Source organism: Arctopsyche grandis, chromosome 3 (assembly GCF_051622035.1).
Source record: "Arctopsyche grandis isolate Sample6627 chromosome 3, ASM5162203v2, whole genome shotgun sequence".
Classification (NCBI taxonomy): domain Eukaryota; kingdom Metazoa; phylum Arthropoda; class Insecta; order Trichoptera; family Hydropsychidae; genus Arctopsyche; species Arctopsyche grandis.
Window position 1 is genome coordinate 22,538,807 of NC_135357.1, and position 24,974 is coordinate 22,563,780.

Genomic DNA, 24,974 nt, shown 5'->3' on the forward strand with positions numbered 1-24,974 from the left:
TATATATATATATATATATATATATATATATATATATATATATATATATATTATATATTTCTTTATTTTTATTATTTTAAGGTTCTGAATTATATTGATGACCAAAATGAGCAATATGGCAAAGTATGAAAACGATCGGGTAAAAGGCAAACTTTTTCTTGAATTGTAATCGTAAGTGAAATGTAAAAGAGGTATGTAATAAAACACGGAATATATGTTCATATTTTAAAATATACACTTTTATATTATAGATATTTTAAATAATACACTTTTAATTACATCAGTATAATTCAAAATGAAGTTTTTACTAACCTATTCTTACTTTCACTTAGGATTTTGAGTCAGAAAAAAATTGGGTTCTTTTCCACACTCTTCCGATCGTTTTCAAACTTTGCCATTTTGTTCTGATATGTGGAAATGAAGTCGGCCATTACCATGGTAAAAATAATCGTAATAATGCATCTTCTTTCACGGTGACGTTTATCGTCCACACTGTTTTGATCGTTTTTTTCCCTGTTCGCCACCATCTTGTCATGTCAGATTTTAATTGTTTAAACGCCTATAACTTTTTCTTTTTTTTTCACTCTACATATGTATATGTATTATTCATACTTAAAATAATATTATATACAAAACATAGAAGACGCTAGATTTAAAAAAAAAATTTTTTTTACTACAGTTTTTAAGTTATTAGAACGGCAACTAATCAATCTTTACTAAGTTTGATACACTAGTTTTTGTTAGTTTCTTCTCGTTAAAAAAAATGTTTCAGATATTTGGCTTTTGCAGTCTTTAACTAAAAATTTAGTATTGCTATGACAAAAGTGAATATTGCAATCTTGAATCGTGCATACAGTCATCTACAACAGAATTTTTCAATTCAATTCAAATTATTTACAGCGAAATAAGACGTTTAGATTAAAACAATATATGTATATTTAGATTTAAAAAAAACCATTCCTTGTCAAAGTGAAAAATTAGCAAAATTATTATTAATTAGTTACGGAAAAAAGTATATTTTTGACTTTTGAAATTCGCCATAGGTAACATACATATATTTTATCTTTATTTTATTTTATTTTACATAAATACATATATACCAGGTAGGCCTTACGGGTAGACCCCAATGTGCCTTCCTCGACAATTAATTACAAACATTGCAGCATTTTTATTACATAAATCGCTGTATACGGAGAGGCTGGAGAACACGAAATTAACAATTAATTAATTAATGAATTAATCCATTAATCCTATGGATTTAGAATTTTTACATATTGTACCTAAATCAAATTCAGATATTTGTGACATAGCGGGTAGGATATTTTTTGCCAATTTGATGGAGGAACCGTTTCAACAATGAAATCGGATAAACTCTGATAAGAAAAGATCGACTTGGAGTCAGAAATATCCAAGTCTGACCGATATTAAAGATTAGCACGGGATCGAATCCGGTAACCTCTCGGTGCTAAACATAATCGCAACCACCGAGCTATGCTGATGGCTAATATACATATGTATTAAAAAAACAATGTTGTATTATACAGATTGTAACATCTGAACAATTTGAGGCAAGTCCCTACCAAAAATTAGTAAGTTGCTAATGAATCATCTCCTTCTCAATAGCTTCTTCTAAGCATAGCTCGGTCTTCTGATGTGGTAATGAAGGCAAGTATTTTGAATGTAATTCATGTAAGGTAAAACCCAGAAATGTTCGTGCATCGGGCCACTAGTAGTATACATATACCTAAAATATTAATTTTAATTTTGAACGTAGATTTTATACGTACAATACACCTGCATTAATTCACACCATACAAGTATGTATAATCTATTCTAAGCGGAGGTTGAAAACAATGGTATATTTCATACAAGAAGGGTTGAGTCTTTCGTGACGGTATGCGTGTCAGTTTGACTGACAGTTCATCCCCCAAAGCTTTAAACATATTACTTTGTATATCGGTGAAACCTGATCCACGAGATTAGCATTACATTGAATTCGAACGATAAAGACGTCGTCGCGGAGGTGGGGGAAGGGGGGGGGACAGATCGCGGATTTTATGTTGCAAAATGGGTATACATACTATGTTCCGTGGAACAATGGTGCTCCACGGAACCTGAATAGGTGTTCCGCGAAAAAATTGCAATGGTTTTATAGGCTGCTACACATTTAAACAACTTCTACCTCAAATTGAAAGGCGAGTGATAGTCAATCTGAGAGTTTGAATATAAATTGGATACGGAAATAAAAATTGTGGAAAAAGTATTACAATATAAGGTAAAAGTAATACAATTTTGGATTTCATTAGTAGAATCTAATAATTTTGATTGTTTTCCTGCTTTAGTTGAATTACTTAAATTTTAAAAGAGATGTAAAAGTTTCCAAAGTATTTTTAGAGCACCTACATAACTATTTTGCAATATTTTTCGAAAACTACATACATAGTTAGGATGATTCCTGGGTTTGGCATCCATTTTCCAGTAGGCTAAAAGCAAGTGATTATGAAACTCGAATTGATTTACACAGTGACTCTGATTTGAAACAAAAACATAGAGATCAGCCATTAAATGATTTCTGAGCGAGTTCATCAGAAGAATGCCCCAATATATTCAAAACAAGCTATTTTTATTTTACTTCCGTTTTCTACATCCTATATTGTGCCTGATATCAATAAGATTTGCGATTCAAAAACTCAAAATCACCAAAGTCGTTAAGAGTTTTGTTTACTATATTTAAAAATAATTATGAAATAAATAATAAGTGTTTTAATAATTTATTTTATTTTATATTTACCCAACATTAAAAATAAGCTAAGTGTTCCGATAAAATGTCCAGATTTGTGAAGTGTTCCATTTGTGAAGAAACCCCGTTTTATTAAAATTTGCGGATATAGCTAATTAATCATTTCGCGAATTTGGCGAAATTGACCCGTTTCGTACCGGTGGCGGTAAATCTTGCCCCGGTTACAATGAGTAATTGTACAAAAACAGGGTGACCACAATTTACGGTCACATGTTGCGACAACCGCAAAATGGTTAATTTTCGCAATATAACCCGCGCCTGGGGACAATGCCGCGCCAATTTATTAATTAATATACATGTGTATGTGTAAATAACAACATGGCTGTGGAACTATTAATATGGCATAACGAATGCTCGCACTTTGACAACTTGACAGGTGCGATTTGTCATCAAAAAACTTACCGCAGTGTGTGCATACTAATTGCTCTTTTTATGGCGAAAATGTATGATTGGTCTTAGTACGCAGTTTATTAATGTTATCGTATGATATTATTAGTTGAATGATGTTTGGTTTATCAAGCACTTCATAAGATTGAGGAAAGATTTTAGATATCTATAGGTTTTAGAGACCCTTAGTAATGAGGAAAATCCTAAGAAAATGTTTGGGTTACTCAATAACATATATATACATACATATAGTGAAAAATTCACAGAAGCTAGCATGTGAGCAGAAGAACATCATGGTTTATTTGTATTACATACAAATAAATATATTTTTATTTTTATTAAAAAGCATTGAGATGTTTTATTATTTTTAAATACATACATACATATATCAGAAGTGCCATGACAGGAACTACCCCAAGTACAATTTGTACATAAGTACTAACAATTTTTCAAACAAAACAGTACACAGAATACAAATAAAGACATCTATGGAAATTCAAAACGATAAATATTATGTATACATTATATTAAACTAGATATGAAATTTCAGTTCAATAAACCAAAAGGTTTCTGAAAAAAACATAAAAAACTTCGATTCTCTAGAGTAAAAGTACTGCTTTCGGTTCAGATAGAAATATTTAAAAAATATGAGGTTATAAAAATTATTATTTTTATTATATTTAAAAAAAATTCAGTCCGATTCAGTTAGTGGTTTGGGAGATAATTGAATTCAAAAACTTAAAAAAAGAGGACACCTATAAGGCGAGGTACCATTTCCGGTCAACTTAAAAATTTGAAAAAAATTTACGTCGTGTCGATAAGAATTTGAGTAACCGATACTAGGTTTCAGTTCGATAGGACTAACGGTGTTAAAAATATCCCCAAAATACACACCCACACAGACACACACACAGACACACACACACACACATTTTTTCTAGATCATGAAAACGTGATCAGTGATCGATTCTGAGTTCGAATCAGTCAAAATCTCGAGTTCGAATTTTCGCATGATCACAAAACTTCATCTATTGTTACTACGTACATAGATAAAGTAAAAATCGAGATGCCAATAACTTTAATTTGCGAGAAACTGAGGGGGAGGATATCAATTTATCGGACCCGTTACAACAATTAAGCTAGAAAAATTTTAACAGGAGACGGTCGATCTGTGGTATTTTAATAACCATTAGACCTTCCCAGCTGCAGATTTGGCCAGGACTCGAACCCATGACCTATCCACTGCTATGCAATAGATCTACCAATGCAATACGCTGCGGCTACATTAAAATATGAACTAACATCTAGTGAAACTAACAAATATAATTTAACAACTTACGATTATTTTTCACCATCATACTGGCGAATTTGATTTACACATATATTGATGACCAAACCGAGCGAAATGCAAAATTGGTGTGGATATAAATCCCAAATTTTGTCATATTTATTTTATTTTTTTATTTAATTTACACTAAGAAGGCCTAACAGGTAAACTCAATGCGCCTTCCTAGCCAAAGACAATTATATAAACATATATGTACACCATTCAAATATACACAAATACTTCCACGTATACACAAATACACATTCATACATACATAAATATTAAAATACACATATATACATATACATACATACACACCTACACATACATCCATATAAAATACATACACAATACATACATCCATATAAAAAAGTGAAAGCAACTTGATATGAATCTTGTAAAAACAGTCCTTTTCCATGACGACCCTCATCTGTCCTTTATAAGCCCACTTTAAAGGTCAATGAAGTAGACCAATATAGGCCTCCACATGAGGTCACCAACCCCCCAGCGCGATTTAAGTCACTGTCACAAGAATACTAAGTGCACATCGATTCGTTATAGGACAAGTGAAAGTTGTCGAATTTTGAAAATAGCCGATTAGTGTTGCTACTGAATTAATACAGGAAGCTTTTGTATTTACTTATTTTAACGATTATACTTTCTGTTTTCTTTGTATATATTCGTAATCAATTAGCTATCTTTCATATCAAACCATTTGCCTTTCTTTTTTCGCGCCAAATATACTGGACGAACAATATCCATTAGAGAAGTTTCGAAGTCAGACGAAGGGACAAGTGAGACATACGTGGGTAGTTTTAGGAGAAATTAGGGGCGAGTTTAGACGACACATGACCGATTTGGTTGGCGTTATGGCATTTTGGCGGGAAGCCGCGCCCATGATGGCCGCTTGGCTAGTGACAAAGTGCACCGAGCGTGGCGCTGACAGGATGTCCGGTATGTCACGCCCACGACCCAGGTGACGCCAAGCCCACACACCCCCACCCCCCCTCTCAACCCCATCAACTAACCCACCTTTCGATTCGATTCGAAAAATATCCCCCCCCCCATAGAGAGTTTGCTTGTAATTGCAACATTCCATTCGTTAGTGAGCACTAGTGGTTGCATTACCGGTTTACCGGTAAATTGCCAAAAAAACACCTTTGGTAATTACCGGTAAATTGTAAAATTACCGGTAATTAAAGGAAATGATTTTTTGGTGAATTAAGGACAGCTACAGGCATATTATAACGTAAGTTTTATGTAGATATGCATGTGGAATGGGTAGTTTTGTTTTTTGACTCTGGCAGATAGATGGTGTGTTACGTGTCACACTGGTATCAACTGTCTTCAGAATGCGGTGACCGAATACTCCGATCCAGCTGATCCTAGTTATTTTGAGACAGGGGACGAAGAATATTCTATGATCATTAGTATTCAGATCCATATTCTACTCTGTTTGCATTTATTACATTATTGTTTATATTTAATAAAACACATTTGTGAATTATAGATTATATAAAATACATATTTATTGAATTTATTAATATATAAAGTAAGATCAATAGTAAATTTGTATAGAAGATCTCCTTTAAAACATGATAATCTTCAAAAACATATAAAAGACAAATTAGGAAAAGAGCTTACTTTGTATCGAGATTGCAAAACTCGATGGAATTATTTACTGAAAATGCTGGAACGACTTTATGAAATTAAAATCTGCGATCTTAAAAAGTTTGATTGATATAAAATCGGAGATAAAAATCGATAATATTGAGTTTGATAAAATCTCTGACATAATATTGGCATTACAACCGGTAATTACCACTAACACGAAAACCATGTGAACTGTATAAGAGGTATGTAAAAATAGCTGTAGAAGCTTTCTGTCGTGAAGACATCAATCTATATAAAGCCGACATAACATTGAAATTGCTTGATGAACTGTCTAAATACAGTTCCTTTTTAGCCATGGAACTTAAAGAAGAGCTAATAATTCGAATAAAGGAAAGAAGAAAGATATATTCCGACGTGGTTAATTATCTAAATGATCCTGATACAATAAATGCATTTGATGAATATGGAATATTTAATAAAAGGAATAAAACTACAATAATGGAAAAAATCATAGATATAACTAAGTATGAATTTTTGAGGGATATGAACTATAAAATTTCTGGACAAAAAGACAGAGAAGGAAATGAAATAGAAATAGTCGAAATATTGACTATACATAAGATATCAATTAGGGCAATCTCAAATAACAAATAACAAGAAAAAGCTTATAAAAATACTAAAGCAGAAAATACTGTGCAAAAAGTTCACGGTAATTCATTTCAATCATGAATATTAAAATCTTTAGCCAAGAGATGACAATATCTTTGATTGCTGGTGAACGGAAATATAAAGAGATTGTGAATAATAATAAGAGGATAATAATAAAAAATGTTTCTTAAAAACTAACCTCTTCTGTATTTTGTTTATAAAATTGAGACAATATATAAAAAACCTAACTAAGAAATCACCAATTCTCTCCGTAATCTTTGATTATGAGTATGGCAAAGTGCTCATTTTGCCATAGCAAGAGGGGGGCGAAAAGGGAAAAAACGATCAGAACAGTGTGGACGGATGGGACCAAACCGAGCAAAATGGCACTGTTTGAAAACGATAAGAATCGGATAAGAATCCAAACTTCGTCAGACGACAAAATCGATTCTGAACTAAGAAGAGGTTAGTAAAAAAGAGTATTTTTACGAAGTAACCAATAAGAAAAGAATTTTGCTCTGATGAGTATCTGTAATCAAATAAAAACAGTAATGAATGCCTGAAAAGCTACTATGGCATTATCCAAAAAAAAATACATATAATCCCATTTTTAATTAACACATTTTCTATGGCAAAAATATTAGATAAGTTTCGTTGGAATAAAATAATTGTGTGTCCATTTGGCCGATGCACTTGTATCTACTTGCAGCAGCAGTGAGTAAGTGGCATCTGGTTTGCATCATTCGTTCAAGGTGGGGTTGCGGCGTAATTCCACGTCAAGATGATGCTTATTTCAATATCATGTTCACATTAAAAAGCCATCTGTTTTCGCTTTGAGGATTTCGGGGATAGCGTTCAGATAATTGAATTGCAACATTACATACACGAAAGACACTATATATGTATGTACTTTGTTACAGACATTACTAACAACCTAACCAGTAGATTCTATGACAGAATCATTAATAACCATACTAATACACTTGTAAAGAGTCTCGGTGATTACAGCAAAATGTCTATACCCTTCAAGTATAAACACAGATTACCTAAACACAATCTGCTTTAGGTCATCGACTTTAGAGAGTCATTAATATTATTTATTAGATGTATTATGAGCATTTATAAGAATTGTAAATAGATTTTGAGCTCTTTTTCCTATTACGCTGTACATTAGAATAATATAATACTATGATTACTAACAAAATTAAATTAAAATTGTAAAATAGAAAATGATCAGTAGATCAGTAGCTATTAAAATATGTATGTACATAGATATAAGATGTATTGTGAAAATAATTTAGTAATAATAAAAAGCATTTAAAAATCAAAAATATGTTTGTATGTATCTACATATAAGACACTATTTTAATTTGATTAAAAAAATGTTTTATTTTATTTTCTTATTATAGAATAGATAGCCGAATTTCCCGTGCGCTGCTCAGACGGGTGAAAATTGAAAGTGAAAGTAAATACTTTAATTTAATTTAATCAAAAAGTTGATCTGGATAAATGGGTGGATCGAGCACGAAACTGTAGAGGTTAATAGTTTAGTATGTAATGATTCGGTTAGCAGTAAATTGAATTCAGGAATTTACCTATGCTTGGTGTCTTCATATTATTTCAGTCGCTCCTGAACATTTGCACATGTTCAAGGGCGGCTGAAATGTAATTTAATGACAGTTATACAAACTTTGTCTCCCTTCTCTCACTTTCTATCTCTCTCTCTGTGTTTCTCGCCCAATCTGGTTAGTTATCACTTCGCCTAATTGAGTTTTAACTGACATCGTCTAACCACGCGTGTACATATGTATGTATGTATACGAATTTGGCGGACGCGTTGCTCTCCCGCCGCCACTGTCGCCATGGAATCGAGTTATGAAAAGTTAATTTCGATGTGAAAATTTCGGCTGAATTGCGGTTATTTAAAAAATTCATTAATTAGTTAAAAATTTGTTGGAGTTCGAGCGATATCGTGCGGCCGCATCAAAAATTGAAAGCTCTACGTTTGCGAAACGAAAGAAAATCCCCCGGAGGCTAAATATGAAAATATCAATTTTTAACTATCTTTCCGATACGGAGAGTTTTCCTTTTATAGTACTCAGTCTCCAAGAGTTGACCTTATCGATGTCTCGAAGAGAGTGCAAAGTTTTCGCGATGATAAATTATATCGTCATAAATCATAGCACGACCGACAAAGTGAAAAGAGATAAAACATTATGAATCTTCAGAGACCGGAATTTCACTTTTTTTTTCATTGGTTCTATAATCAGCGTAAATTTATTCGGAAGTTCCGCAATGAAAAACTGATATGTAAAATTATTAATTAAATAAATTTATTATAGATAAAAAATCGTGCTGTAAACTTTCTCAAAAACATACATACACATGTGGTACACATAAATAACTTTGAATAGAAAAATCTGAATTATTGCAGCATCTACAAATGTAAAATTCCATACAAATTCAAAAATGGACATACAATACGTGTGCATCAAGCCATCGATATATGCTATTATTTTCTGTAATTATAATACAAAAATTTGCATGATTGGCGTACCTCGAGTATATTTACTAGTTGATAAGGTCAAGTAATAAATAACTACATGATATTCATAATGAAATTTTTGTAATGAAACATTAACCGAATTCATTTCTCGAACATTATATTTATATAATTTGTTAGACTTGCTTTTGCTTTTTATTATTACGAAATTATGTTCACAATACATCTTATATCTATTTTAATAGCTACTGATCTACTGATTATTTTCTATTTTACAATTTAATTTAATTTGGTTAGTAATCATAGTATTATATTATTCTAATGTTAATCTACAGTATACAAGGAAAAAGAGCTCAAAAACCTATTGAATTAATATAATTTGTTAGACTTAAAATTAGGTATTTTATATGTATGATGGTGGTTGAGGGGATTTCCAAATTTTTATGTATGTAGACTGAAATGATCATAAGTACATATAATCGTCAATATATATATATATATATATATATATATATATATATATATATATATATATATATATATATATATATATATATATATATATATATATATATATATATATATATATATCTACATGTGTATAAAACATATCCGTTTATATTATCCAGCACTGAATGTCAAAAACGTGGCACAACGCTATACGAAAAAAACTTCTACAATCTATACTGTACAGCACCGTTCGTTTTCGGCACTTCAATGCTTATTTTGGACGCTCACAAGGCAAATTCGGCTTACATAGACATTATAGACCGCGATGATACGGCACAGTATTGCTTACGTGTATCACAATATTTTATTTCCAAAAATATGGCAGCAGTTTAGTTGGTACGGGCGCACTCGCCACTATGACGACGCATCATGCGTGAATGTTTCCACAGTGGCCAAAGAAAACTCGTTCTGCTTGATACGATTCGTTGACATGTATTGCTGTATATTATGAATAGATCGGGTCGGTTACTGCTGTTCCGGATACGCCACGTCCGTATTAGGGAATATATGAATGTGTCCATATAGAATGTATCAAAGAATATTTTTCGTACTGCTGTTTACCTGCAGTTGCTATACTGGTATAAACGAACCTTAATACGCAGAGGCACAAGATGGTTTATGGTAATCTTTCACGAATTAATCATCGCGTGACGTCATCAGCTGACGCTAGCAAAAATCGACATCGTTGCATTCCGCTTAAAAATATTTTCATTCAAAATAATATCTGCGCATATTTAAATTATAAGTTCTAATAGTACTCGCACTTCATACGTACCTACATATAACATCGTATAAGGATGAAGGTGAAGTACCAGAGATATCGCCTCATTATTTTGCTTCTCCTAGTTAATGAAGTAAATTGCTCCACGGTGCATAATTACTGCAAGATCGAGAAATCTTAAGGTAATAGGATCATAAATAAATTCGTTTGACGAAAATGTTCAATTCAAAACCATGCAGTCAATTAAATCCAAATATAATATTATATACCATACATACATATGCGCATACATATTTATGAATTCAATTGTGATAATATAATAAGTTGTATAGAGATCTATTAACTTTAATGATAACTTCAGTTATTGATCGCAGACTTGCACAAGGAATTCATTTTCCAAAAAATATGTCACTTTCTTTTAAAAGTACATATACATATTAAACCGTATGCATTGTATTTTAAGCACGATTTTACATCTATGAATACAGATAATGCTTATCTGAATATGCTTATGTACGTACATATATATCTAAAAGTAATTTTTTAAAAGCTTTTATTTAGATCAATTTCATTGAATAATTGGTCGACTATTTTTGTCTGATTGTTTTTCATCATGTTTATTAATAAAATATTCTAAAAATCCACCGGTTTAACTTCTAAAATGGATTATTAATAGCTGCAGTGGCAGCAGGGAGACAGTGACGGCGCGCGATAGGTAGTTTTAGACCGACACCGAACTCGTTTGCTCGAAATTTAATTAAGATAACGCTACTAACCTCCCCTTCACCCCCAAAATCCACCATAAATAACCAAATAAAATGGTCGAAACGTTTTAAAATATTCACTGTTTGATGAAGTCCGAATAGCCAGATAGCATTTTAATTCCGAAAAGTATTAATCAAACTGCGGGATATAAAATTTAACTATTCAAAAAGGCGCATGAATTCCATTTTGAATACCCATTCTGGTACTGTAAAAATAGTGGATTGCCTCAAGCAAAAATTGGAACTTTTTTCGCGAAAACCGCTAGTTGCTACTCATTTCATACATACAAGACAACCAAAATGTGAATAAATATTGAAAATATGATGGGGTATTTCCGTGCGTAGAATTTTATAATATTTATATCGGACCGTAAGCTGGGCTGTTAAAAGGGGATTCAATTGAAAAATATTCATATTTAAATAAATAAGTGTTGTGCCTGTTGATATTTCAACGGGTGGCTTAGGAAAGGAATTGATAGATAAACCACACTCAAGGTTATAGTCGCTAACGGGGTTTCGGCATGCACAGCCATCTCATTCCATCCCCGCATACTTGCCCGGTCGTCTACGTACAAATGAAAATTTTTATGCATGTTATTGTGAATGTTAACCTACATTCTCTTGATAAGTATGATATTGTAAAGTTATTAAGAGAGACGTCCGTAGACCAGTGACGTCATGGTGACGCCGACCAATGGTGGAGTCGGGCGTTGCGGCCAATGGCTGCACCAGACTCCTTGACCAATGATAATACGTGTATGCGCTGAGCGCTCTATGATATAAGAATGGTACGCTCTCGATCGGTGGCATTCGGATCCTGACCTCCACCGAACGAGCAGCAATAAAGACTTGGAACCTGCCTGCGTGTTTTCTTGTACCTCGACCTGACTCCACTTACCTCTGAATACTCTTCAATATCTATTTTTTTAAATCTCCATACTTTTTCATGCATAAAAACGGTTAACGGACAATTTCGCACAAGACAATCGTTTTCACGGAATACGGAACATTTGGAGGTCAAATTTTCATAGTGTAATAGTTCACGTGGATGGCTCTCCGGTGGGTGGAATTTTTGAGTGCCAGATATTCCGTGTTTGAGATTTTCGTGACTGCGACGTGTGTTCGTAAGGACAAACATCTCTTTTGTTTTACATACGGTATGTATTTATATATTATTTTTTAAACATGTAGGATTTGTTACCTATTTTGAGTAGAAATTTTATCAAAATTCGTGAACAATTTAATTTATACATATTACCTAAGTCCAAATTTTGCTCTTTACTCTTGAGGGAAAAAAGATATTCGAAGCACTTTGAAGTGGTGAAGACGACCACGAATGTGGAAAAATTGGAAAACTGGAAATGGACGAGAAAGCGGGAGAGGGACGGTCGTGCTCTGAAACCGGAAACACTGAAGGGGTTGTTCGTAGTCTGGAATGATAGCGAGTATCGAAAACAGCTCACGTGTACACCACCAGTCCGTCTGTATGGACTATGGATCGAATCATACAAATATTACATTACAGGGGCTCGAATTGAGTTTGGACTTCAGCCACGTATCACTACACACTAAGGCTTGCCATACGTAGGTAACCGTGATAAAAATAAATTCAGTTTTTCTCGTGAAAATATTTTCACAGCCATAAGACTTTCATTATACGTCTTCGTGTTGAAATCATATGCAAATGACGTTGCAGGCTGTCACGTATAATATTGAAATACTTTAAAAAGATGCAGTGTCGTCATAAGCATTCGAAAGCATTCCAGACATGCGAGAGACGTCTATATTATAGTGTACGGAGATTATGACTCACTGAAAATTTCGTGATATAATCTTAATTGAAAAGATTGAATCTTATAAAGGGTAGAATTCGCTGATTGTATTTTCTAAGAGCATAAAGAAAATCCACCGTGTTACACACTATATACATATGTATATAAAAGTAGAAGTAAATCTTTAATATGCAAAATTTGATATATATAGGTTAGGTTAGGTTAGATATGACCATTGTGATTAAAAATTGTTGAAATCACAGAATTCGTAGAATGTATTTGGGTACAAATTTGAATTGTGTAAATATTCAAATTTGGAAAATTTTAAAATGTCGTCTATTTTCCCCGAAACGTAACATAGATATGAAAGCTCGCGTTATCGGTGAATATCGGACGTGATCTCAAATTAATTGAGTACGTGCTGAGCTTCTCCTTTTAGATTTATACCCAGAGCTATGATTAACATATCAGTGGCGTACGTTGATAACAATTTCCGCGCATTACATATATGTATAAGTTTTTCGCATGAGCCTTTGTTCTATTCTTAAACTTTCCATACAGTCTCATCAGAAGGTCGGAAGAAGCTACCCACGCACACCTACATGTAATTGTGTTGGGGAAATTTCGTCAAAAAGTTGGCAACGCAGGGAGAGTGGATGGGTGGCCCAGGATAAATCAACAAACTCAGGGCTAAGTTTCCCCTGAGTTGTTTACACTAATGTTGCCTCTTCGACATCGAACGATACTTTATTTTCAACATAAACAACCCCATGATACGAAAACACCCCTCGAGCCTAATGCCCTTCGACGGGCGACCCGAGTAACGAAAGCTCGCTGGCGACCGAGGAAAAAAAAAAAGCTCGCCGTAGATAATCAATATCACATTTGAAATTCAAATTTGAACGTCTCGCACCACTCGAGCGAACTGCTACCGCAAAGCTTCCTGTTTATTTTCCGTTATTCGCATCGAAGAGCTTCACCACCAAGAAGTGAAAGCAAAATGCAAGAGGAAGTCCTCCTGCGAGTTTACTCTCACCTTCGTTACTTTCTATTGCTTGTTTCTGTGAACTTCCCTTACGCTTTTACATTAGCATGTAAAGAATGTTTTGACGTAAGAGATGTTGTATGTCTGTATATATAAATCAAACTGAAATACTGTCTTAGTACTTTTTCAAATATGGCAATTTTTATGTTGAAAGAATTTTCAATGTATATATGTATGTACATACATACATATGTATATATGTATGTTACACCGAAGCCGTGAAATTGTCTATTACATGCATTCGGCAACAGAATTGCCGAATGCGTGAAAAATGCAAGCACGTTGCCCAGTTCGCGGATTCGGCAAATTATTTGCCGAATGCGTGTATTCGGCAAGAATTTGTCTGCTCAAAGCGTGGAGTCGGCAAATAGAGAGCAGCGCTCCGGTGTTGTTTTTTAGAACTGGACAGCGTGGACAAGAGTCAAAGTGACAGCTGAATGAGGATGTTTAATTTACATATTATTATGTATAATATGACTACATACATATGTTTCGATCATCTCATATGACTTGTACATAAATTAATACTATTTTTATACATTTTGATCAATATTTTAACAGTCGGAATTTTATACCTTTTGAAGAATCAGTATTATATTATAAATATTTAATTTCATTACACATGTCTCGGAACATAGCTTTCGGCTACACCGACCAGACCAAATATATAAAAATGTGAACGACTAAGAAATCACCGGGTGTGAAACGCTTAATCTAACTGCATATATCTCTCCGGAGTCCAGAGATGCATTTGTCCGAAGGACCAAAACAGCCCTGCGTGACCTGAGCCATAGAACACTTTGAGCCATAGAAGAAATTAAACATCCTCATTCAGCTGTCACTTTGACACTTGGTTATAATATTACACGCTGTCCAGTTCACGCATTCGGCAAAGAATTTGCCGAATCCGTGAACTGGGCAACGTGCTTGCATTTTTCACGCATTCGGCAATTCTCTTGCCGAATGCGTGAAAAATGCAAAAATTCGTGTCATAGACAATTTCACGGATTCGGTGTAACATATACATGGAAGAATAAAACTTTCTAATACAAACAACAGAGGATATTTTAATAAAAAAATCATAATTATATTTTTATATTTGAATGTGAACTTTATACGGCAAAAAGATTATGTGGAAATTGTAACGTAACGGAAACGAAGCCGCGCGGTGTCCAATTCAAATTTACAAAGTTTCGAAAAAAGATTATATATATTCAAGAAAAATTATACAATATTTTCGGAATAAAATAACAAATTTAAATAGAAAATCATATTTTTATAAATTAAATATACCTATTGTATGAATCTATTACTTATACAAGGCTAGAACTCTTGGTTTATTTATGATAGAAAAATTACAAAATCTCCAGATTTGTTGCACGGTGAAATTATTACATTTTAATCAAAATTATATTAATTCCATAAGTCGGTGAATATGATGCGTTACATAGGTACATACATTTTATCCGAATTTATGAAGTTTTCTATTACGTAAAATCGGCAAGAATTGCCCAATCGATGAAAAATGCAAGCCTGTTGCTTAGTTCATAAATAAAATCAGAATTATTTTCTCATCTGTCGTGTTGATAGTTTAAGAATTCACGCATTTGATGATAATTAGCTTAATTCGTGAATTAAGCAACGGGCTCACGTTTTCCATAAGGAAATTTTTTGCCAATTCCTCGTAATGGGCAATTTTGTAAAGCCTGCGTCGAACGAGCGTTATGAGTCATATTATTTAAACGTCATAACTTATGACGTTTAAAGAATATTTATTGGATGTCTTGAATATATAATATTTCTTCAATGTTCTTCTAAATGGTATGAATATCGATAATATGAATAAAATGATTTTTGGTATTAATAATATACATATTATTATGCGATAGATACATTTTACGGGATACCGCATAAAAACGACAGTTAAAAGTAGTAATTTTAATATTGAAGTTTTGATAGAAGGGTAAATATTACTCAGGAACGTCCATTGTAATGGCTGCGACCCGAGTTTGCACAAAAAAAGGCCGGTTGGGCTTACCTTCCATCTTCCTCAACACCGAAACGGGCATGTGACAAAATTAAGACGTTATGATAATAACGTCTATATTTTTTTGTTGAGAATTTGCATAAAATATAAACCGCATAAAAGGAGACCTGAGTGTTCATATGTATGCATTGATATTGTGTATGCACATATATGTATATGTGTATTTTCTTTAGACGTCATCCTTAATCGTCTTAGAACGAACATATAAAGCTGATTGCAATAAAACAGAAACCTAAAAATGGTTCGTTAAATTTTTCATTAAAATTAAAGATTTTCCATCTCGTTTCTTTACTACTACCCTTTTCATATTTTGCTATTTTATGGGGGCGTTGGCTTCTACAATCAGATTTAGCTAACTATGATTTTATCATAAATAGTAAGTTTTTGTTCATATGACAAGGAAACAATTCTAGAAAATTTATGCCTTTGAATCATTCTAAAACATTCTCAAGACGATAATCGCCTGCTTCATTTCCAGCACTAAAATCAAATTGCAAAAATTCCGCAAAAAGGATATTGCTTGGAACGATGTATTTTCTACTCGGCGGTAGTATTCGCAGATTACGCGGTTTAATGCACCATATGCAATGAAACCTTCCACGTAAATCGGCACAAGTACACAGCTCGGACATGCTGCAATCCCTTTATGGTTGTTGCTTTATGGCACTCCACCCCCTCCTTCCCTCTTTCCATCCGTAATGTTAATAAACGCTATACTAATGCTATTGCTTTTATATCCCACGTCGTAAATTTATATTTTTACTATTGCTATTATATTTAAGCCCTTTATAATACCAAATCGCAAATGGCACTTCAAAAGATAAGTCTTCTACATATGTACATATATGTATACATAAATATTACAAATAAAAATACGAGTGAAACACTTTTCATGCATGTAGTGGTTCAGCTGAACGTGCTATGAAACATTGCATGAAACTGTGAGAATTTCCTTACAAACCTTAAGGAATAAAGTTTCACATCTTGTTTTTGATGTGGAGTTTAACATTATGTGAGTTGATTTTGAATCACTTTTACTATTGCGATCGTTTTGATATGTATTTGACATGATACGAAAGGAGGTTAATTATAAACGAAATCATTAAAAATTACATTATTTGTCAGATCGACATGATGACAGCTGGCTATTCACTGGGCATTCTCACCCCCCGCGCAACTTCATATTACGTTACGTAGTTGAATAGTTAAATTTTTCATACTATCTCATATAAACTTTATATCACAAGCTTTCACACTTTCTCATATCACTGATAGATGAAATAAAGTAAAAATGTTGAAATGCGTAGCGCGACTGTTGATGTGTTACGGCCAAAACTAAATATGTAGACATGTCCTACAATACTTTTAACTCTCAAAACTCTTCCAAAACAAGCCTCATTGCCTTTGCTGCCCTCGTTGCCTAGTGTGGTAAGATCGGCGACTCGACAAAGCCGCGCAAAACAAAAATACAAAACTAAAATTAATTAAATAAAACAGAATTTCTTTTTATAAGATAATTTAAGGATAGGAGAAAAAGGTTTATTTGAAAAAAAAATGAGAAGTACTGGTACAGAATATTTGTCATTTTTAACCTTATGCGACCGAATGCATTTTAAGGACTCGGAACATCGGTTCTGCTAGGTAAAACTACAACCGTCATAAAACTTTACGGTCTCGCGAAAGCTTAATTTTTACAGACCTCCTTTACGTTTCACATTATTGCCTTTTTTCGGTATTTACATACTTTATATTCCGTTATACTTTGGCGTTCTGCATACATATGAAAAAAAATATTTTCAATTATTTTCAAAACAAATGCTATTTTATAATTTTGTGAAAAATATGAAGCCCCTAATAAGGATCTTGCACAACCTTTTTTTGTTAATGTTGCGCCTACGTGACTCTAATTGTCTAATTTTGAGTATATTTAAATTTTTTTCGATATAAAATATACATATATTGGAATTCACCTTTTTCCTGCGCAACTTTGTCTACACGGCATTGTCGCCGTTGCATTGTTGTGCGCGGCTTTGTCGGAGTGCCGATAAGATTACAGATTGACTGTGCATTGAAAAATAAGAATGCTCCAATTTATTTTAATAATAATGTAGATTATGTATATAGCTCATCATCAAAATGTTTGTTCCTGTTATAGACCGTAAACTTTTTCTCGAAGCTTAGATCACATTTTCAAAAATATTCAACGTCAGATAGTGACTTGGATATTGGTTTTGGATTATTAACTTTCCCTTCAACATTTCGTATGATCCTTGTGTCACAAGTAATTGGTTAACATGACTATACATACCGAATTCCATTGACATGATAAATTTGACAGCTGTCAAAAAAACTTAAAAGATGAAACAAATAAGATACGTTTTGCAATTCAAATCCTATACCCTTTACTGAAATATTCTTCACATACGAATATAACCAATGTAATACATACATACATATGTACATGGGTTCGATCTTATGATGTTAAAAGAAGGGTCTTCGGCATGTGTAGCTGTATTATACGAGTGTGTATATACGTGGAGCACTTACTAACTTTTTTCCTCAACTTTGGCGCACCCGTTCGAGCTTTTAGAGACTTGGTCCATTTTTTACGGCGTTAATGAGGATGTATTGGCGGAAGTTCGCAGAGTGTTTGGCCACATTGTTGGGTTTCGTTTATGCACGGCAACTCGCTATCCCAAGAGAGACGTTTTAATGTGCGAGTTTGCCCCGGAATCGATCGTTAATATATGCAAACAAGTTTGGGCGCCAAAGTCTGCTGAAGTCAAGGCGTAAATCGCCATATCTCGTAAACTAATTACTCCGGGAACAAGGGATGCTATCCCCGAAGATATGTATGTATGTGTGCAGTTTCAAGCGTTTAGGCGCCAAATTATGCATGCCTTCGTGTATGTTCCACATTTGCAAAGTTTTGCCTGCAGTAAACGTCTTAAGTCATATACTCGATGTTCATACATTAGTATTATCTACATTATGTTTGTATGTATGTATGTTTTTGACTTTTGCCTGAAGGGAACGGACAAATGTTTACCTATTGGTATTTATAGTGATTTTTTAAGTAAACTGTAGGTACATATGTATGATATTTTCGACGACGAGTGCGTATGCGTACTCATTACGAGTTCGAAGGAAAAAATACTTGTCCCCCTCACACGCTTCGCATTTATATTTTAACGAACGTGAGGGGAGCGCATTAGGGGAAAGAGCCGACGCGGCTTCATACAATTTTTTTTCCGGAGAAGATTTTCAGCAGCGGAATCCAATTACGCAAAAAAAAAATAATAAATAAAAAAAGCAGAACTTCAAAGGTGAGAGTCTTTGGGCTCAGTCGGAGCATGTAAGGAGCCGGCATTTTCAGGCAGACGTTCTTGTTTTGCTCTCCTCCACTTCAGAAGGCGGAAAATAACGCCAGAAACGTACTCCATTACCCACTCACTCCATATTGGAACTTTTTTGAAAGATATTTCACATCCCATTGGTTTTTATGTTGTGAATGTCAATGCTTCCTCAATTAAAAATATTATTTGAAACGTTCATGATGTCATGTCGAGTGAGAGCTAAAATGCATAAACATACATATGTATGTATATAAATATAATGTATATAAGTATATATATAAGTATAAAATATATGTACATAAAACATAATAAATACAAGAAATCGACAGTGATTTCTTATTATATACATAAGTAGATTATATACATAAGTAGATTATATATATATATATATATATATATATATATATATATATATATATATATATATATATATATATATATATATATATATATATATATATATATATATATATATATATATATATAAAATAGCAATTAAACAATAATAATTTAAAATTATTACTATAACTTTGATATTATTTTATATCGTAAGTACTTTATAAGATATAAAAATATATAGGCTGTTGAGCTATTTTAAAAGCTCCACTCTGTTAGTTCAGTAACATTCTTGATGATCTGAAAAATGTGTGATCTGAATTTGGACTACATATGTACTTTCACTTTTAAGACTGTCTTTTTTTTTTAAATGCTTTTTATTATTACGAAATTATGTTCACAATACATCTTATATCTATTTTAATAGCTACTGATCTACTGATCATTTTCTATTTTACAATTTTATTTTATTTGGTTAGTAATCATAGTATTATGTTATTCTAATGTTAATGTACAGAATAATAGGAAAACGAGCTCAAAAACCTATGCTGTTTGATATCGTACCAACATAACAAATAAACGTGTCGATAATTTAAAAAAATTTTCATTATTTTGATTTGTGGCAAGTGATATTAATCATTCCTTAAAATACTCGAGTAATAAATAATTCAGCTATGAGCATTATACATATTTACATACATTACATTTTACAATTCATCAAAAATATTATGCTTAAGTATAAATTTAATATTTACAATTAAAATCATAAAACAATATTTAGACAACGTTAAATAAAACGACTCGTTTAACTAATTTCAATTATGAACCATATATTTCACTCAAATGTAGATGTGTGTTAATATTAAAAGCAAGCTTTCTGATGTTATTATTCACCGTTTGTGCCTGTAATTCCATCTTATTTATGATTCGTACGGGAAGTGAAGGGCAGGGAACGGGAGGGGGAGGCAACAGGGTATAAATACGTATATATATAGAGGGTTATATGATGGTGGTGGAGCTTAACCTTTTGACCGCGGCTGAAGGTAGCTGGCAAAGTACACACGGAAAGCAGAGTTTTCTTGCGTCGGTGTGCAGCTTTTCTTGTTTTTCCTCTCCCAATAATACGCTCCGTTGGGCCATCTTGTACCGCTGCTTCTTTGTCTCATCCTGTGCACCTCTCCCCACCCCCATATGGGGATGATCTCTCCCTGCTTTCTCAACGGTGTTGACCTTTGAGAAAGCTTTCTACGATGTACCTCAGCATTTAGGGTAACCTTTCGAGCGTGTTTTCACAACCGCACACCGATAAATCGCCGTTGCGTTGTTTGCAAGCCAATTTGTATAAATTCAAATCGAGCAATAAAATTGCATATTAGCTAATCTAATCATAATATATTTTAATATATTGAAAATTAATCATGAATACATTTTTTTATATGTTACCATTACGGGTTTTACCACTGAGTGACACCTATGGTATATAACTTGTAGGGTTGACTTGGAGCTAGAAATATCCTAATCTGACCATTGGCACTGTAGAAATACTCCAAATGAATTTCCTTCAATCGAGGCGAACCCAGGGTTTGAATCCGGGAACCTCACTAGTTAGCATTAACGCAAACCACCGAGCTATACTGCTAGCCAAAGCTTGGTGATTGAATTATTTTATATTATTATTATTACTTTATACACATATAAATACATATGAATAAAATATGTCAATTTTTATACTTTAATCAATCTTTAGTATTGAGCTTTTAATGTTTTATTCTAAAGTGTTTGAAAACGTTAGAGCGACGATACAAATCCCCCAACAAACGTAAACTTTATCCTCGAACAAAGCTCACTTTGAAGGATTTCTCCGGTAACTTTTATCTTCTTCGTGTTTCGTAAACCGATAAAAAGCTATTGACAATTTGACAATTGCAGTGAAATTGAGAATTTCTGCAAGACTATTGTCACGGCGGTAAATTTTGTCACATTCGATCCAAATTGGAAATGCATTGAACGTGTAAATAATGGAATGAGATAATCCATTTGGAGCAAACTGTGTGAGACATTCATTTCAGAATATAATATTAAATCACAGTAGTCCTTTGTTATAAATAAAATAAATTTAAATAAATAAATTTTCAATTGAATTAAGCATATATTTGATTTCATTATAAAGACTTTTACAATCAATCAGTAAGTATGTATTTGTCTCATCTCGATTGGTTCAGCATAGTCCCAAATTCTCATATATCATATACAAAACCGTACCAAAGAATTGGCAACGGGACATTTGCCAAGGGTGCAAAAATCTGAGGGGCGCTAGGAGCGTCAAGCAAATCTTTCTTACGACGAAAAATACAATATGAAATTAGAGTAATAGTATGTTACTTCAATAAGATTTATAAAACACAAGCTATATGCCTATTTCTGACAATGCTGGTGACAATAGCTACAGCCGAAAGAAATTTTAACAAATTAAGAATAATCTAAAATTATTTGAGATCTGTAATGGTCGTGCTTTTGATTTAAGACTTTTGTCAATAAAACATTAATTAGTAAGTGATTTTAAATGTGACGATATCATTAATGATTTTGATAATTCAAAAGCGAGAAAAACAAAACTATATATGCGTTTTTTATTTAAATTTTAAGTATGAATAGTTAAATTAGTACCAAAAATAAATATGCTTTATTATAAATTTATGTCTTGCATTTTTATTGTTTTAAAAAAAGCTTAATTTTGTTTAACGTAATTTTAATACAATTAATAATTTTCATAGTAAAATTACTTCTTTAATTATGTTTTTGTTATTTAGATATTAAATTATTATTTTGAATAAAAACACCAATTATTTTTTTTCTACCGCCATCTATGTTTAAAACTAATAAACAAACGTCAACGGTAAACGTCACCGAGTATCTCGCCGGGCAGATTTGAAAAGGTTCTTAAACGATATTTTATCTCTACTGTAATGGTGGAGGATCCATCATATATATAAAGACGGTAATCTGTGTGTGTGTGTGTGTGTGTCCTAACTCCGCCGGAGGCGCCGGCGGCGCTGGGAACGAAGCCCCCGGGGTGCCGAAAGCATTGGGGGCGCTGGGGGCGCCGGAGGCGTCGGCGGCGCTGGGGCCGAAGGCCCCGGAGCGACATAAGCGTCGGGGGCGAAGGCCCCGGGGTGCCGGAGACGTCGGCGATGCACAAAATGTAATTCGTAATTCGTAATCACTTCGTAATTTGTCATTCGTAATTCGTGCATCAATTTCTTTCCGAAACCAGTCGATTCAATATCTTTAACTTTATTTTTAAGTTTCAATTCCTTTTCGAAACCACCCGTTGAAATCAACGGGTCCAACACTAGTTTACTTATATTGATGACCAAAATGAGCAATATGGCAAAGTATGAAAACGATCGGATAAGAGGCAAACTTTTTCCTGAATTGTAATCGTAAGTGAAACGTAAGGGAATAATAAACATTTAGCATTAAAAAGATGTGACCAACTCACGATTTTGTGTATTTGAGGAATACAAAAAGTTTTAAAAACAAAATTCGATAGTGAAACGTACATACAAGTACCTATGAAAGCATTTTCGATACAAATTGAGCGCAAATATTTGTAGGGAAACTTTCACAAGACAATAGTTCTACTTCTAGTCGTCAGATCTTATTCAAATTTTTTTCATTACCTAAAACCACTATAAATATTATAAAAATAGCATATCAAGAGTATATAAGTAATTTAAAAGGTCAAAATAAAATAGTGAAATATTGTTTTAAAACAAAATACTACAAAAGACTAACTATTAACACTCATATACACAAATTTTTTTCTAGACCGTAAAAATTTGACCAGTGATCGATTCTTAGTTCGAATCAGTCAAAATCTCGAGTTCGAATTTTCGCAAGATCACATAACTTCATTTATTGTTGCTACATACATATGTATATATAGGTAGATAAAGTCAAAAGACATAAAGGGGAGCTTATTTGATATTTGCCAAGGCCGCCAAAATCATTGGTACGGCTCTGATTATTTGTAAATGTAAATGTATTTTAATTTAATGTACGTACATATGTACATACATACATTCCATTATGAATGTACGTACTTACATACATACATACATTCATAATGGAATTGGTTCACTGCTCCGCCAGACGGGATCATAAATTGATATATACACATTACACATGTATGTATGTATGTGCAAAATCCAATTAAACTTCACAGTTGTGTGCGAGCGTAATCGAGATTTTCAAAGAGGGCGAGTAAAATGCACGAGAGCAGCGCCAACGTAAATATGGAACTTTGTGAGCATAACCTGCAAAGCTTGGTATTACTGACGCAATTAATACTCACTTTTGCACCACATTCAACTGGATAACGAGGCTGAGTTGTCCTCGTAAAATACCTGTTTTATGCGTGCTCACCGTCCGTTTAACATATAATTATTAATGCTTCATAATTCGTCCGGTGATATTGAAGTTTAAATACGCATAAGCCAACAGTTAGATTATTAAACATATTTAATTTGGTACCCTTTGAAATAGTAATTCTGTATATGCGTTACATATGATATAATGCTTATGCTATTTTCTTGTATTGCTAAAATTCAATTTTAATTTGAAGAATTTTCTCCTCACTCAAACTGATGATTTTATCATCCTTTTTTTTCAATTAATCACACTCGCCTAACAGATTGTTCCAAAGCGGCGAGTGTGCTAAACAGATTAAGACTTGAGAAATTATATATTACATATGTTAATTACATAATTATGACATATATGCACATGTAAATCGAAACAATATCTGACATCTTTAGTCAGACATTACAAACATCGTAAACAATACGATCAATAACATTTTTAATATAACAATACGATTTACATTCAATAATCATCCACAGACACATATATGGAGAGAAATCTGGGGAAACCTGAGATATAACAATAAATCATGGTTTGCAATTGAAAATTGGAGAGGAAAAACCAATTTTACAGGAACCGTTTCAATGAAAATCATAAAAATTGGCAAATTCTGATAAGAAACGATCGACCTCGACAAACCAAGGTCTGGCCAATAACGAGACTCTAGTGGGAATCGAAACCGTGACACCCTGCACGAAAAAATACAAAACTCACAACTA